The following is a 17943-nucleotide window of genomic DNA, read 5'->3' as shown; positions in this document are numbered from 1 at the left end:
GTTGTGTGTACTGCTTGCTAATCAAAAAAAGAAAAAAACCCAAAGAGATTCTTTTTGCTTTTGTGTCCTTCAGATACTAGTTCTTTTTTTCTAAGGCATTTAATGTTTTTCATCATCATTGGAATTCTGAGATAGCCTTGCGATATCATCACTCATCTGGAGCTGGGATGCTCAGATACCCAAGTCTAATTTAACATTGAGGTTTTTCAGGGAATCAGTTAGGTGTGGACCAGATAGGATCTTTCAGGGGCAGATAGAGAAGGGGTTAATGGCTGTTCATAAGAGTCCTCAGGTGGGCACTCTTGTCCATTTTCCCTAAGTTGAAGGTGTTGTAACGTATTAGTGGTCTTAACTAAACATTGGAAAGGCATTCCAAGAATATAGTCTTCATTAGACACCTATGCACAGATGAGTATGGCTCACATTCAGCCCTCACTGGCATAGAGATTTATTTTTAAAATTTTATTGATTTATTTTTAATTGGAGGATAATTGCTTTACGATATTGTGTTGGTTCCTGTCATGTATTAACATGCATCAGCCACAGATATATGTGTGAGTTCGTCCTCCGAAGTCCTGCAAATCTTATCTTCTTTGTATCTGACCAACAACTCTGCTCGGTATTCTTACAGGAAAGGACCATGTGCCTTTGCTAAAACATCAGCCTCATGTGATCACTCTTTCCTCGATTTATCACCTGGCGTCCTAGAGCATTCAACTCACATGGAGCTTGGCACTCAGCTCACAGGCAACTGAACTGAACATTCCATCCAGTGGCTAACCTCAGTTCACCCTGGGATGAGATTAGAATCAGGCAGCCTGGCCAGGTTTGAATTAGCAATGGATGACTCCATAGGATTTCAAATAATCATGGAAACCAGTGTGCATGTGTGTGAGCCAGAGTGGACCCTCAAACTGTTCATGTTCATTATCTAGGGACTCAGCTTTTCAATAAACGACAAAAGAAAATATACCTTACAATAAAAAAAAAAATCCAGAATTGATGAAACCTCTTTCATAGGCATAAATGCAGAAATATTATAAAATGCAATCATAATTTTAAAGATCTACATTTATATAATTCTGATTTTTAGAATCTTTAAGATTAATATTTATTAAAAATACTCTTTCATTTAAAAATACATGTTGAAACAGGTATTTCATATGGGCTAATAACCTAATATTTTAAACTTAATTTAAACTTTTATATAAGTAATATGGCACACAGTTTTAAAAAAATCAAATAAGACTAAGAAGCTAACAACAATCAAAAAGTTATCCTCTTTCTCACCATCCCATTCCAGTTGCCAGTCATGTACTCCACTGACAGTTACTTCTAAGAGTTTCAAATTTTTAAATATTTACCTCCATATTTCTTAAAAAAAATTTTTTTTGGCTGTGCACGTGGCATGAGGGATCTTAGTTCCCTGACACGGGATCAAACCCACAACCCCCTGCATTAGACGTGTGGAGTCTCAACCACTGGACCACCACAGATGTCCTACTTCCATATTTGTAAATATTTTTATATTGCTATAATCTTGATTTTCAGTTTTAGACAATTAGGTATTAGCATTCTAACACAGCCTCCTTCTCCATCACACTTTCTGTTCTCTAATCATTCCAATTTGAGTTAGATCATATTCATTATCATAGTCTTAATATTTTACAGCTGAGTCACATTGGGTATTATGTTGACATTTTACTTATTGTATACTTTTTTTAGTTTGCTTAGTTTTTTGTGTATCCTAAATAATGATAAAACATCTTAATGCTGTCCAGCACAACGAGTGTGATATTTTTCTTGCTCATTCTGCTTTAGACCTCCTTTCTATAGCTTTGGTCACTGTCCTCCTGATCACTCTCTCCTCTCCTGTGTTGCATTCTCTGATTTTTGTGCTCTCTCTCTCGCTCTCACACACACCTCGATCTCTGTTTTCATCATCTATCTCTATCTCTGTTTATATTCTGATTTGGTATAACACATTCTCCTCAAACTTCCTGACAAAGAGTACATGAGAAACAATCGACAACTTACATATCTGCATATGTTTTATTATAGCCTCCTTCATTGTCAGGGATTGAGAGGGACTTAGCCATTTCCCCCCAGGCACTCCCAAATAGAAATAACTTGAGGTCTTTTTTATGGCTGGACCACTTTCCACAGTGAACTGATTTGGGTGCTGCCAGTTAGTGGACATACTTTGACTTCATTGCTGTGACTTTAGAACGGTGACTCTACTCTTTTCCCAGGTGTTCACATGTTCCATGGTCCAGAACATTGCTGCTCAACTTCCCCAGAGAAAAAACCCCAGTATTATGCCAGAGTAGAAGGAGAGGATTTTCTTGGGTGTGTATGCAGTGAGAGCAGAGATCTGGGTGGGGGTGGGGGGGTGCGGAGGGAACGATGTCTGACTGCAACCCATACAGACTTTGAACCAGTTCTTTTACTTTTAGCATTTTACCATCTCCTTTGCCCCTTGTTGGTGGGTTCAATTCCTGAGAGTTTTAAGGTATGAGACACAAATCTGCTTAATTTATCCAGATTTTTCCCTTCTGTACTTAGTGGTACAAAGAAGTAAACAACCCAGGCATCACCCTCCCATCTACTTTCCATCCTCCAAATGCATCTCTTGCTTACTGGTGTCTCCCTTTACACTCTTTTCTTCGTGGGGGTGGTTAGTCTTTTTTTTTCCTCCCACTGTTGCCCTATCATGAGTTTTTCGGATAAACAGTTATATTCAAATCTATCACATTTATCTTCTCTACTAAAAATTAAAGAGAAAACATGTTGTCACTGCATAGGTGCAGAAACTGAGACACAGAACATTTGATACATAATCAACATCCTAGATAAATGAGTGAAGTAATTAGAGCCAAAGTTTGCTTTCTCTGCCTCTGAGCAGTCTTGCCTCTTCTTGAGGCATTGTCTGTCCTTGAGAGTTTGTTATATAATCCAGATAACTCTTCTCAACAGTGAGTACCATTCCCAGGGATCATTCTAATAAGAGGAGCTCTTAGAAGAGGGAAAGGATGAAATGGAAGGGGGCAGTTAGGGAGTAAAGAGAGCCATCAAGCCGTACGTATTGTAGGCACTTTGATAATCTGCAGCCACACTTCATCCAGAATTAGGTCTTCAAATGATAAAATGGTGTCGCTGAGACTCTGTGGGAGAGGGAGAGGGTGGGAAGATTTGGGAGAATGGCATTGAAACATATAAAATATCATGTAGGAAACGAGATGCCAGTCCAGGTTCGATGCACGATACTGGATGCTTGGGGCTAGTGCACTGGGACGACCCAGAGGGATGGTATGGGGAGGGAGGAGGGAGGAGGGTTCAGGATGGGGAACACATGTATACCTGTGGCGGATTCATTTTGATATTTGGCAAAACTAATACAATTATGTAAAGTTTAAAAATAAAATAAAATTAAAAAAAAATACACAAAACCCCATATAGCTGGTGGAGAGATGGTGCAACTCTCACCCTTGTTATAATGAGGAAGAGTGAGACGCATGTAGTCATGAGTGTATCTCAGCTGTTGTGCCACTTTAAGATATCTCCTTTATTATGTAAAAAAGGAGAATAGGTCAACAGCTCTAAGCAATATAGTTCAACACGCTTTCTTTTTTGTGAGACTCTGAAGAGGGTGGGTCTTCCATGTTGACCAACATGGACGGTTGTAATCCTAGTACATTCGTAATCATTTACCTGATATTGAAGCTGTCAGAGAACATCAAGATAATTTTCTGATTCCTGCAGTCCTTTAATGTTTTCAACAATTCAAGTTTAAAAGAGTCTAAAATATGCTTTTGCTATGACTAAAGATAAGCACTCAGGAAAGGAGAATAAGAGACAGGCAGAGGGAGACCTTGGCTTGAAAACATTTTTTTTCATGAACAAAAATGTCCATCAAAGTCTTTGATTTTGTGAATTTGTTTCAGAACCTTTCCCTCATTAAAGCTAACCACTGAATGATCTCATGAAGAGGAAAGAAATCTAGTTTCCCCAAATTTCTTTTTGTCATCAGAATGGGGTGGGAATGGATTCTCCACCAAGGAATTAGGTCTATTGGGTAGCACGTGAGGAGCAAATTTTTTTCTTTGATCCAGTAAAATATGCATTTTACTTTCATAGCAAGTTTTTTAGAAAATAGGTTGAGATTCTTAGCAAGAAAGATATAAATTAGCATCGCCCATGGACACTTAAATTCTTATGGTTTAAACTACCCATTCTGTGGTACTTTGTTATGGAAGCCCCAGCAAATGAATATAAAGATGCCCATGATTTTGTGACTCAGGAAAGAAATTTTTCACTTTTATTTAATCAAATCACATTATTTATTTTTTTAATTAAAAATGAAAAAAAAAACAAAACCTTTTTTTTTGGTCACACTGCATGGCATGTGGCATCTTAATTCCCTGACCAGGAATCTAACCCATGCCCCTTGCATTGGAAGTGGAGAGTCTTAACCATTGGACTACAAAGGATGACCCTCCAGTCACATTCTGTACAGAAAAGGGGGGATGTCTTTATGTAGTCTCAAGACCTATTGCAAGACCTATACAGGGCCTGGTATACAGAGGCACTCAGTACTAGTGTTATGTACACCCTCCTCAGCGTCATTCTGACAGAGGTCTTTGGTTGTGGCCCTAGTTGCGTGATGTTATGGGTCAGGAATGGGGCAACAGTGACCTGGATTGTGACATGGAAGGCAGGTTAAAGTGGAGCTGCCCCTATTGACACTGCTACCTCAGATATTCCATCCACACACTTTACCCAGGAGAATAGCCAAAGTGACGTAAGGGTCAACATTGTTCTCAGAGCAGCCCAGCCATAAGCAACACTTCTCCCTGGGGCTTCTCAAAAAAAACGGAGGGTGAGCAGAGTTGCTCTTAGCTGTTCCCATCAGAATGCACAGGTGAGCCAATAAAAACCACATGACCAGCTTTGTCAAGAGCTGCTGACAAGCCCGAAGATCCAAGACGGACACCTGACCCATGTCTGTTGTCAAGACATTATCCACCATGGCAACCAGGCCAGTTTCCACTGCACACGCTGCTCTACAGCTCAACTGAAAAGGATCAAGAAAGTCAAGATTCCAAATATCAACTGCATCGCTCTGTCAAAACCTCTCCTGTGACCTTTCTCAGAAAAGGAAATGTAATGACAAAATGAAAGCTAACTGGACTATCCATGTCCAGAAGAGTCTTCCATGGTCAAGCCTCTCTCTGAACGATTCTGCCCTGCCAGTTGATCACAGTCTTTCCAAAGAGTAATGTGACACTGTGAAACTTATGCTAAAACTGGGTAAGGTACAACACAGTTATTGGAAGACAATTTTTCTTTCTTAAGATCAATAGAAAAATAGAGAAATGAAATTCAAACATCAGTTTATGCTTCGAGCTATCTAATCAGGTCCCCTCCTCCCCTGCTGTTTCCTATCTCTGAACCTTCTTCAATCCCTTCATAGCACTGATGACAGCTTTGATCAGTCTGTCTCCCTCTCTCTCTCTCTCCCACCCTCCTGCTTCCTTACTTATTTTGTTTTCCTCAACAGATGTGGCTTCCACAAGGACAGGAACTGTATTTACTGTGCTCGCCAATGTCCATTCAGAACTTGCTGCATAACCGATGTTCAAGAAATATTTGTTGGGTGACTGAAAATTAATGAAAAATGTCAGTGGAAATCAAGGAAAGAAGCTGATATCTATTTAGTTCTTACTGAGTTGTACATCTTATAAGGCACTGTCATAAATTTATCTCATTTAATCTTAAAATGTTAAAACAATGTATTCTGAACACCATTTTCCTGATGAGAAAACTGAGGTCCAGAGAGGTATCATTTTCTCGTGTTTCTGTAATTAAAGTGGAACAAACAAGCTCTCTGGTCCCCTCTGTAGCACTTTGAAAATAAAATTCCCAACACTTTGGAATTCAGCTTTATTCTATATGTGGATGTGTGCCTTCCACCCTCCCCCAGCTTACTTTTTCTCTTGTCCAAGCTTTCTGACGCTGTAGTGATTCTAAAGTTAGAGAAATGCTGAGGTGAAGGTGGAGGTTGGCTGCAGAGACCATGGCCACTCAGCTACAAAACAGCCTCTGTAATTTTGTTTTCATTGGTTATTTTCAATATATTTATTGGTTGTTAAACTGAACCATGTTGACTGTCCCCAGCCAAGTTCCTTACAGTGCAAATGGCACAGTAACTCTGCAGCTATAGTGAAAGGGGTTAGTACTCCTAGGTGAGCGCTTGAATCTGAAATACAGATGGGTAAGCCGTGAGTGGGTCGAAGGTTCAATGCAATCTTTTCCAAACCTCTCTGGTTTGGAAATCTAACTAGAAACCTCCTGGGGTCCAGGTTTCTGATGAGATTCCTGGAGCTTCTTGGTCCAGGCGTGGGTTTGGAATACTTGGGAAACAGTCAACCACAGGGATCTCAGGGCTCCTCATTCTGGCTTGGTTGGGAAGTGCTGAGCTGCATGAAAAGTAGGACACTTGAGGGGGTTGTGGAGACTGTTTGAAACCTCAACAGGAATTTGAATTGTTCATTTGGGTAGGAGTTTGGGTTTGGTTTCTATGTAAGCCCCCAAAACTTGTTTTCTACCGACTATAGTGTTTTTGATTTGAGTTGTAAGTGTTCAAGTAACATTATAGTATTTTAGTTTGATGATAATAAAAAGTCAGCATGTTGCAAGTTAAAAAAAAAAAGACTGCCTTTCTAAATGATCAGAATGTTTTTCTTTTATATTCTGAAGTACACAAAAATATGGCGTAAATGAATGTCTGAATGCTATTCCAGCCGAATCAATTACTGGCCTTTTTCAGTTAAGGGGATTAGAGTACACGTAATATTTTTTCTTTGAAAAATATTGTCATTCATGAGATTTGATTATGCCAATGTTAATATTTGAGAACCATGTATTAATATAAACATGTAAAATGTGAAAAATATAGGTCTGAAAGCAAACTGAGTGGGTATGCATAGAGCTTAATAAATATTCTACCTAGACATCATTGTGAAATTATACATAATTTGCTTTAACCTATTGCATCTAATTCAAAGGGATTAAAATATGATTGATTTTTTTTTCTCCTGTTCAATTGGAATTTGAGGACTCAATCCATTTCTAATTAAACTGTTCTGGGTGTCACATCAACATGTGTTACCATCTGTTTTTGAGGATAAGTAGCTGTTTCTTAGAATTGGTTTTAAATCTTGCTTCTGCTTTTTTAGGCTTTGATTCTTTAAAATACAGTGCATGACATTTTAAATTATCTGTAGCCTAACATGTATGTTCAGGAAGAGATGACCAGTGGTAGTGGTAGGGGATTTCCAATTTTTGATAATGATCAATTTAATATTCTTTGAATTTTGGTATCTCTTGTGCTCAATTTAGCTTAGATTTGCTGTTTGAACAATATTTTTCCTTTAATGGTGAATCAGATTGGAGATAGAGAAAGGACATACCACCTCTTTAAGCCTTACACTTATTATTCTGAATTAATCTTTTTAACATTCACTTTTGTGATATTTTTACCAAAACAATTTATCTCTGAGTTATTTCCTGACGAAGATACTGTGATTTTTAACACACCATTAAAAGCAAAGAAATAGACTACAATTTAAGATTGTTTTCCCATATTTTATAACTGTGTATTATAGAACAAAGTTCTCAAAAATGCTAGAAACCATTCATTGAAAAAGACTCAGTTTAATTTAATTGGCTAGGTATCACTTTAAAATGTTTAAGGTAGACAGTATATTACTGACTGTACTCTTGAATGCCCTCAAAACTCTGCACATTTATATAATCAAATGCTTCTTAAACTACCAGTCATGTGTTTTTTGAGATGACTTTAAACTCGTTCATTTCAAGAACTGAAGTTGAAGGGGAAAATCATGACTTTCTCTCTGAGGACAGGTTCACTGACAAGTATTTTCAAATTCCTCCTCGAGTGTGATCTGACATGACCTCACACATCCATATCTACACACACGTGTGCAGTCACATACAGTCTTGCACACGCTTTAAAGACTGATTCAGTGCATGCAGAGAGCATTTTGTCTCTTACGATTCGTCTCTGCTTGCTCACTGCTTCCAGCTCCTCTGCCTTTAAAGTTTCATAGACAGCACATTTTCCAATTATTTCAAGATTGTTTTTCCTGTGCTATGCGGATTGATGTGATGTGGGCAGTTAAGCACTGAACTGTTTTTAGGATGAAAACATAAATCACAAACTTTCCTTTCAGATTGAATTTCTTCTTCTCCTGAAGAAAATCAAGAACCAGAAATTCCTTCTACATTAATTAGAAGATCATTGTTTGCTGCTTTTCCTCTTCCTGACCTTCTCTTTTCATTGACTCTGTCTGAAAGGGAAGTGTGTGCAGCACTCATTTCAAAGGAATGCTTGCAATTTGGCGGTAGATTATGCAAACTCCAGTTAGTGATCCACAAGGAGTTGAAAAAACAGGGTCCACTGTGTGGGAAACACAGGGCGGCTCACTTCCAGCAACTTGAAAACACCTTCCTTGCTTAGATGTGAAGCCACATCTATATCAACACGAAATGCTGGTCAAAGTCACATCTACCATAGTTGAAATGGAAAACCAAGCCAAACCAAAAAAAAAAAAAGTAAAACACCTTAATTCTACTTATGTTTGGTGCACAGAAGTCCTTATACATGGTTTTCAGGTGTTAATTAACAATGTCCTATATAGTTTTTGGTTTTATAGTTTATTTTTTAAATGAAATTTTAAAAATTGAAGTACAGTTGATTTACAATACCATGTTAGTTCCAGGTATACAGCACAGTGATTCAGTTACACCAAATATATGTATATTCTTTCTCAGATCCTTTTTCTGTATAGATAATGGAAAATATTGAGTGTAGCTTCCTGTGCTATGCAGTAGGACCTTGTTATCTATTTTATATATAGTACTATGCATATGTTAATTCCATACTCCTAATTTATCCTCAGTTTTAGAATTTAAATACTGTTCACTTTTCATTCACTCATTTCCATTAAAACTATTTATGCTCAGTTTTGGGTGGACAGCTCTTCACAGACCATGGAGTCTAGTGAGATGAGGGTGAAAGTGAACAGTAGAAAACCACAAATGCAGATGGTTAGAGTTGAAAAATAGAAACTTAATACCATCTCATTTAGAACTGCAATTGCTTAGTCTGGAGAAAAATGGGCAAAATGTTACTACAAAGATGCCTTGAGCTGAAACATCTTATGCATACTTTATCTTTTTATCTAGAACGTTTCTGAGAATGAGAAATTATTTCTAATGTGTGAAGGAATTTTCCCACAGAGATAAGAAGTGGGTGTCCAGAGGAATACTCTGGGAGTCATCGACAAGGATGCAAATACAACTCCTATTTCTCTATCTTCAGATTTGTGCTCTGTCCCCCATCTCTCCTGCTTCAGTTGCTATGTGATATTGTACAACTTTTTATTCTTTTTAAATAATATTTATCATGGCAATTTATGTAACAGAATATACTGTGTACCTGACAATCTTTAAAAAACACCCTTTTATTTTAGATGTTTTTTTTACCATAATTAGTTTTCATCTGCATAGTGAGAGCTGATCAGTTATTTTTTCCATTGCCTAGGCCATGACTGTTCCACTAATTTGTCCAAAGTGTCACATTCTCAAAGAGCTTTGCATTTCTCAGAATTTAAGGATTCTCCATTGAGAAAATGATGGCTTTATAAATGAGAATCAACGAGGTTTCATTCTGTTCAGGATTTAGTTCAGAATCATCCCAGATTCTCTTATCATACCATTGCCTTCTAAAAGGACTTAAACAGCAAACTAGGAATCCAGGGTACACCTTTGCTCTTAGGGTTCACTACGTCATCCTCCAGGGGTGAGGGGAGATTTCCCTTGTTTGAAGACAAGAACTTGGGCACAGCACTCAGAGCTGCTGTGGAAGGGGGATGAGATTGGGTGCCATATTAGGCTAGTACTTCCTTCTGGACTGCGACGGAGTCAGACTGACTTAAAATAAGGAAAGGCCGCATGCGGACATGCCTGGATAAAACTTAAAAAAAAGAAAAAGAGGAAAGAAGGAAAAATTTTTATGGAAACCATTGGAATGTGAGAAGCTTTGAGGAAGCCGTGTGGCAGTGGTGTGTGAATTGATGACCCTATTGTAAACCACTGCTTAGAACTCTGACAATCACAGGGGAAATACTATTTTTGTGTTATTACTAAGAACTGATAAAAAAATAAAGAGCATACCTTAGTGCTTAAAGTTTGAATATTAACTGTTCAATGACAGCTATTACTCTCGAAAGTGGATCTTTCTGAAATTTATGCCTACTCAGACTTTTTTTTTAATCCAGAACAAAATATTTAGATGAACACATCACAGAACCACCATTCCACCTAAACAAATATGCTGAATTGCATAATTTAATAACATTGTTGCATACACAGTCATGCACCCTGGATTCCTTGGTTGCTGTTTGGGTTGGTTGGGTCTCTTCAGAAACAAAGGTCCTACAGCTTCAGGGTATTTGGAAGCGGTGGGAAGATTCTGAACAGGGTCCTGCAATGCTTTCTCAGCTGGAGGTAAAGGAGCAATGCTCTGAGGACCCTGGGATTAAATTACATGCTTGTCAAAAATCATCAGACTATCACTAATTACCTGAGAAACACTGGACTTAGCAAATAGTCAAATCTAGTCCAAGGTCTTTGTAAATTGGCCTGACACGCATAAGCATTTGCATGGCTTCTAGTATGAGAGAAAAAGGATGTCAGTTTCAGCTTTTTCATGTCATTCCACTCCTGGGACTTTGCCTCAAAAGTAGTTTTGTGATGCAAATGTTTAATTTGATAAACTTATTTTAAAATAATTATACAGGAGAAATGGATTATTAACACAATTCCATGACATCTTCAAGGTAAACCGAAAAGACCCTGCAAGCCCAAGTTTCACCAGCATTCCTAGGGAGCTGCTGCTAAGTTCTTTTGTCCCAAGAAGCTGAACCCAAGTAGATGTCTCCCCCATTGACTTAAAGGCACACATGAAATTGTGCTTTGTGGTACTTGGGCAATGGGTTGCCTGTAAGGGCTAGGTATAAATGTAATTGGACACACACATACACATGCCACCCTTGTAAACCTACTTTTGGACTCTGTTACTTGTTTATTGTTTATTCTTTTATTGACAACAAATATTTACTGAGCCTCTATCATGTGCCAGGTGTAAAGTAATGACAAATACTATTTTTGCTCCTCAGGGGCTTATGACGTTTTGAGGAAAGGTAGAAATTAAATCCATAGTTACAAGCATCATGAAGGAGACCGAAGGATGCAGTAGGAGCATGTCCTACTGGGTATCAGGGAAGGTCTTCTGGAAAGAGTGACAATTAAGCTGAAGACATTGAAAGCAAAGCTTTATGGGCCATGAGATGGACTCCCTTTTAAAAGGAAAGGAAGTGAATGGAATTGATTCTTATCTCCATTGTCAAGTTCTTGGTCAAGGCTCCAGATATGAAGGTGGAGACAGCTGAGAAGGGGTCAGACTGGGCCAGGGAACCAAATAGGACCCAATCTGAGACCCTCAGAACTTTGAGAGAAAGATAGTCTCCATTCAGATCCCATGTGTGAGGAAATAAATGGCCCGTCAGCCCAGAATTCAATGAACTTATCACTAATAGAGAAGCAAGCAGGTGGGTAGCTTTTGCATTTATGAGATAGAAAGCTGGGTTTTTTGTTTTTTTTTTTTTGCCTACTGTTGGGTGATTTTTGGCTTCTTATGCACAGACAGAAAATCATTATAAGTAATTTGTTTTTTTTTTTCTTTTACAGCATTTGTTTGACCTGTTTGTGCTTTACCTGCATAGCTGTAATGTTAATACAGCTGTACTTTCAGAAACATTTTAGCTATTAATAGTCTATTGTACAATAAAACAAACCCCAGGGTAAAAATATGTAAAATTAAGAAGTTGTGAATATTTTTATAGTGTCATTGCATGTTAATAGAAGCCTAAGCCAGATGCTATTCCACACATTGTATTAAAAAAAGATTATGTTCTGCATTCAACTTTATAATTAATTACTTAAATAAAATTTAATGGGTACCTGCCTCGCCTGGGGCAAATGGATGTTGGAGGGAAATTTATTATGTGGCCAGGGAGATATAAAATATACAGTAATAGCTATAGCACAAACCAGAAGGTAAAAAAAAAGAGATGTGATGGGTCACAGGTGTGGAGGTGTTTATTACTGAGATAGTAGGGAAGGCTACACAAAGATGGTTATTAAGCTGATCATTGAGGGTTAAGGGCATTTGGAAATTAGAGGTTTGGGGATGAGGCATGAATGTCCAGGGGAGATAACTGAGTACATTCGGAGTGAGAAAATAACAGTGCATTTGTGAAACATAAACCACCTTGTTTTGTTGGTGCAAAGGGAAAGTGAGGCAGAAAGTGAGGCCCAAGGAGTGGGGCCAACTCATGGTTCATCTTGGATGCCAGATGAATGGGAAGCCCCTGGAAAATTTTGAGGTAGAGTTGTATAAGCAGAGCTCTGCCTCAGATGGAGTAAACTGTGTTCAGGATGAATTTGTCTTTACAACATGCTGAAAGCAGCAAATGCAGATAGAGGACTATAGCAGCAATCTAAGCAGCAATCTAATCTAAGCAATAAGGAGGACCTGACTTCCAGGGTGGTGGCAGAAATGGGCTGGAGGGTGTGGGTGGGGCAGATATTAATAGGTGTATGGAGTTTCTTTGATTTTGTGAGATATTTCAGGTTTATTTTTTAATCTCAAAATATCCACTTGTGGTTTTAAGTGCTATCTGTGATCTTTATCAGCTATGGAGCCAGATTCCCTAGGTTCCTAGGTTAATCAGATGCTGTTAACTCAAGTAAACTCTGCTCATTCTTCCAGGCCACTGGCTACAATTTTGCAAGCCCTTGCATTATTTTTTCACTATATTTACTCGAGATTCATTTCCACATATATTGTCCCTTACAGAATCTTGTTTATGTAGGCAGGGTAATTAGTATTAGTCTCATTTTACTGAAAACCTGCCCAAGGGTACATTGATAACAAATATTCGATTAAAGGTTCGTTTCCATTGTTTCTTCTTTTCTCTCCATCTACTTCAATTTTGAGGGTTCAAAATGATCTTGAGACTCTGGAATGGCAATAGGAAATCTAAGCCAAACTCAGGTCTAATCCTGCTCACTTTGCTTCTCCTCTCTATCCCCCTTGCCCTACAGGACTTCAGAATGGTCTAGAATCAGCTGATAGATTCTAGTGCATTCCTAGGACCATCTCAGCCTACAGTTCAATCTAGGGTCTTGAAAATGACTACAGATCCACTCTAGAGAGGGAGTTTGGGCTCCGAAGTTGGTCTGGAGCCTAGCTGGGCATTGGAGGTGGAGAGGATGAGGTGGCAGGAGGGAAGAGAGTCTTTCAGGAGCCCAGAGCTACTGTTCTCAGGCCTAAATGGTTTTCTTTTCTTTACATGGCAACTTTCCGATCCTTTGAAAATCCTTCTGGGAAAGAGGCTATGTGCCATCTTGGTTAATAGTGTTGGCTCTAGAGAGCTCAAATGTGAGTTCAAATTCTGTCTCACTAGGTGTGTGGCTTTAAGATGACTGTCCTAACTGCTTGGTGCCTTCGTTTTCCCAACCACGTAATACAGTAATAGAATTTACCTTGTGAAGGTGGTGGAAGCGTGAGAACACAGTTTAGTTTATGACCACACTTTAACCTCTGAGGCCATAAGGCTTCACTCCTCTACACTCTCACAGACTCTTGCCCTCTATCACAGCAAGTATCACAGAGTATTTGATTATTTCCATTTCTGTCTTTTCACTAGACCATGAGCTCCTTGAGGGCTGGTTCAGTAATGCTAATATCCCATGCTTGAGGTCTGGCAATGTACCAGGAACTGTACTAACTTATATAGGAGAAGACTGAGGACCAAGAGGTTAGACACTTTGCCAAGAATCACATGTAGTAAGCAACAGACCGGGATTCAAAGCTGGGTATGTTGAGTTGCATTCTCAATCGCTGGTCTGTTGTATGCTAGTCTTAGTCATCTTTGTACCCCCTGGGGCCTGGTGCAATGCCCAGCATGGATTAGATGCTCACTTAATGATTACTGGTTGATGAATAGGCTGTTGGATTTTACCCAGCAGGTGGTTCGGTTTGATTACATCTCATGTGACCTCTGTGGGCTGTTTCTAAGTAGCTGAAAATGTTGAGAGGTACTCTTGTCCTTGTTTTCACAACCTCTTTAACTTTCAGATTTGACAGGTAAGGGTACCCTTCTTCCTTAGATGGGGGAGGAAGAGAGGGAGAGGAGTCATTAAAGGTTAAGTTATTGGCCTAAGGATTCCTGATTTTAGACTAGTTCTCAGGCCTCTCTACCTAAAACAACTATCCTTGAATTAGTGAAGAATTTCTTATTCTCTTGATGAGACTCCCCCATAAACAATGTTATTAACACTAGCATTGATTCATTCAGAAGTAAAGCTATTTGTTATGCTACTAGCTAAGAACTGAGTTTACTCAAGAGGAAAATAAAAACAGAGGGTGGCAGTCAAGCTCATAGCATTTGTCTCATTCATTTACATTCATGCATTCCAGAAATCACTGCCGAGCATCTACAATATTAAAGGCAACCACCATGCACAGCATAATGTTCTTGGAAATAGTACGACAATCTTCCCGCTGGGGTTTGCCCTGAAAGAGCAACCAAAACAACTCAGAGGACTTTACTTTCTTTTTTTTTTTTAAAGAAGTAGAATGTATAAAAGGATCTGTATGTATAAAGTGAAAAGAACCCTAGATTTGGAATCAGAAGCAGAGAATTACAACCCCAGCTGTGTTACATAGTGGTTAAAACCTGGACTTTACTGAGCACATATTTAGTGACAGGTATTATTCAAAGCCTTCTTATTTATTATTATTATTAAATATTAAAAACAGCTTTATTGAGATTCACTGACACAAAAAATTGTATATATTTAATGTACCCAACTTGATGTTTGGTTATACATATACACTGTGAAATGATCACCATAATCAAACTAATTATTATATCCAGTACCTCCATCTAGTTGCCATTGTGTGTGTGTAAGAAGATTTAACTAAAGATCTATCTTCTCAGGAAACTGCGAGTATACAATATAGTATACTGTCAGCACCATGCTGTGCATTAGGTCTCTAGATTTAGAAATTACACTTGTTCAGGAAAAAAACTCTGCCAAAAGGTTATCAGCTAAGGAAGGAGGGATTAATTAGATATTCATTTTTATCAATTAATTTTAAATAATTATTCATTTTGGTTCTGATGTATTCTAATTCTTCAGGCTAATATTTTACATCAGAATATAAGAGTTTGAATTGTTATTTAATGTTTCATGCTCAATTTCTTGATTCCAAACTGCATTGTAAATTCTCAGGAGGAAGGGGTTGTAATTTGTAATTTTTTGTGTGTCCCTCTCCAGGTATGGCAGAGTTCTCAGTTTTGGTAGATGGGCAATGATGAATTTATAGCAAATACTTTCAGTAAAGTAATATCTAATGTCCCTAACATCATCATCATCACTATTTTCTTAATTGAAAAGTAAGATTTTAGCCTTTTATTTATGAAAGCAGTTCATTTATTTCAACTGTGAGGAGGTGAGAGCTAAAATCTTGAATGTGAAATAGTTATGAAAACTGAAAGGCATGGTTTGGGGAGATTAATCAAGTGGACTTTAGGATATTATTCAAACAGCCACTATGTTCTTGGAGTTTGCATAATTAAAACTGAGAAATTTATGCCTAGCGCCTTGGTTTTTCCTGCTCAAATGCAGCAAAACACCACCCTCCTCCTGCCCCCAGCCTTGCCAAAGTTGTCGTTCTGAGCTTAAACCAAACATGGGCTTGCTTTCAAGAGACTGTGCCCTCCTGGCAAGGTTCCATCAAAGCTCAGGTCTCCACGGCTCACACTTTGGCCGGCTCTGGTGCAGAGAGAGGAACGTTTACATCTGCATAGCAAGTAGGAAGGTGTCTTTTGATTCCACATCCAGGGATTTGATTAATTCGGTATAATTGCATTGAGAAACTCCAGAGAGATCAGAGCCTGGGATGGCATCTGCGTTCATTCTTCCATCTTCTCTCTGCCTCAACAATGAGTCACTTCTATGCTGTAAAGTTGCTATTAGACCACCTCTGGTCCAAAGCACAGGTCAACTTGACATGTCAGCACTGCTCAGGCTGAACAAGGGCTCAGGGTGGCTCATTCATAATTCATGTATCTGAAAAGCGGATTATGTGTATTTAGGTTGCTGACTTCCCAATTGTATTTCTGATACTTTCATAGCAGAACCTAAAAGCCTTACATTCTATTAAATTATTTCTTAAGTAAATCACTCTTTTCTTTCAAACTAGTGCTCTCAGTGGAATTCATTTTGGTTTATAGACCTTTAAAGTATATAGACAAGATGCAGTATGTTTTTCTATGCATCCTGTAAAATATCATCTATGAAAAAGCCCTCTTCCCTCTTCCCCTCATTCCATCTTTCCCAAATCACATATTTTGTAGCATGCATGCATGCTAAGTCGCCTCAGTGGTGTCCAGCTCTTTGCAGTCCCATGGACTGTAGCCCTACAGGCTCCTCTGTCCATGGAATTCTCCGGGCAAGAATACTGAAGTGAGTTGCCATCCCCTCCTGCAGGGGATTTTCTCAACCCAGAGCTCAAACCCGCCTCTCTTATGTCTCCTGCACTGGCAAGCAGGTTATTTACCACTAGCGCTACCTGGGAGGTTTTTATAGCTTGGGAGAACACCAACTGATACTTGAGCGATAAGATGGGAGGAATATAAGCTTCCTGAAACTAACATTGCTCAAAAAGTTGGAATATCATCTACTAGGGCTACAGTGAGTTGTCCAATCTGAACTGGGATAATTATTTTACTAACCCATTCCTCTAAAAGCAATTAACCAGATATTCTTTTTCTTAATTCCCTTTGATTGTTATTTCTTCCTTGCTGCTGAGTTCCCAAGAAATAGACCTTGGAGGTGGAATGGAGACACAGTCTTTGTTCAACAAACACACGGGTAGTTTCAGGTGTCTTTGGACATTTTGGGGAAGCAAATGGTATGTGATTTCATGGTGCCTTTGTTGCCAATTGAAGATACTAGAAACTCTAAAATCTCATGAGAAATCTAACGATTTTTCTTCAACATAACTAGAAGACATCAAATCCTGCCAGTTACATTAGGAAATGAGCCATTATGTTGATCTCCTCACAAAACCCTGTTTCTGAGAAGTTTCTCAGCTCTGTGGTGCTTTGGCTAGGTCTGCTGCTTGTCAAAAGTGATCAATCTTGATTCCTAAAAAGTTGTGGCTGGAATTCTAATGGAAACATGTTATGAACTGACTTTTTTTTTTGTCTGCAGATATCATCTCACTAAATTCAAGTAAAATACTCTGTGATTAAACAGGTTTTTGATGTTGAGTCACCATTCATACCACAAATAGCTGACTACTCAAAAATGAGAACACAAGCCTCTCACGTTTTAACTTATTTTAGCTAAGGACTTAGTTGATGACTGAATACCCTGCAAATTCAATGTGCTTTTAGAAATTACTTTTGCATGTACTTTGACCCAACCAAAACTTAAATCCCATTTCTTCACCCCAAATAAATCAGAACATTTTGACAATTGCATGATTAGAATAATTAGTTTTCACTTTATATGCTAATGTATAACAGATGAAAATTTGATTAAAAATGGTAAGTAAAGGGTACTTTTAAGATTGTATCACTGGAATTGCAAATATAACTAGGTCAAAATCCTATTCTATGACTTTTCTTCCTACTTTATTTATGACTCAGAGTAATGCACCTTGGATGAAGGAATGCAAATTAAGTGCTCCCTGTTTTTTCAACGATAAACTAAAAG

At 38.4% G+C, this 17943-nt stretch overlaps 1 protein-coding gene and 1 long non-coding RNA gene across 4 annotated transcripts in view; one reads left to right on the top strand and one right to left on the bottom strand.

The window, feature by feature from the left end:
• PDE7B (phosphodiesterase 7B) overlaps nucleotides 1–17943 on the bottom strand; it is a 348202-nt gene that overhangs the window by 127967 nt on the left and 202292 nt on the right. The gene's annotated exons all lie outside the window — the stretch shown is intronic.
• LOC113898463 lies at nucleotides 4810–5667 on the top strand. Its single transcript, XR_003512663.1, has 2 exons — nucleotides 4810–5310; nucleotides 5561–5667. It is a non-coding gene; the product is annotated as an uncharacterized LOC113898463 (long non-coding RNA).

Source organism: Bos indicus x Bos taurus, chromosome 9 (genome assembly GCF_003369695.1).
Source record: "Bos indicus x Bos taurus breed Angus x Brahman F1 hybrid chromosome 9, Bos_hybrid_MaternalHap_v2.0, whole genome shotgun sequence".
NCBI classification, from domain to species: domain Eukaryota; kingdom Metazoa; phylum Chordata; class Mammalia; order Artiodactyla; family Bovidae; genus Bos; species Bos indicus x Bos taurus.
The sequence above is the reverse complement of the archived record's forward strand: the minus strand, read 5'-3'. Positions and strand labels throughout refer to the sequence as shown.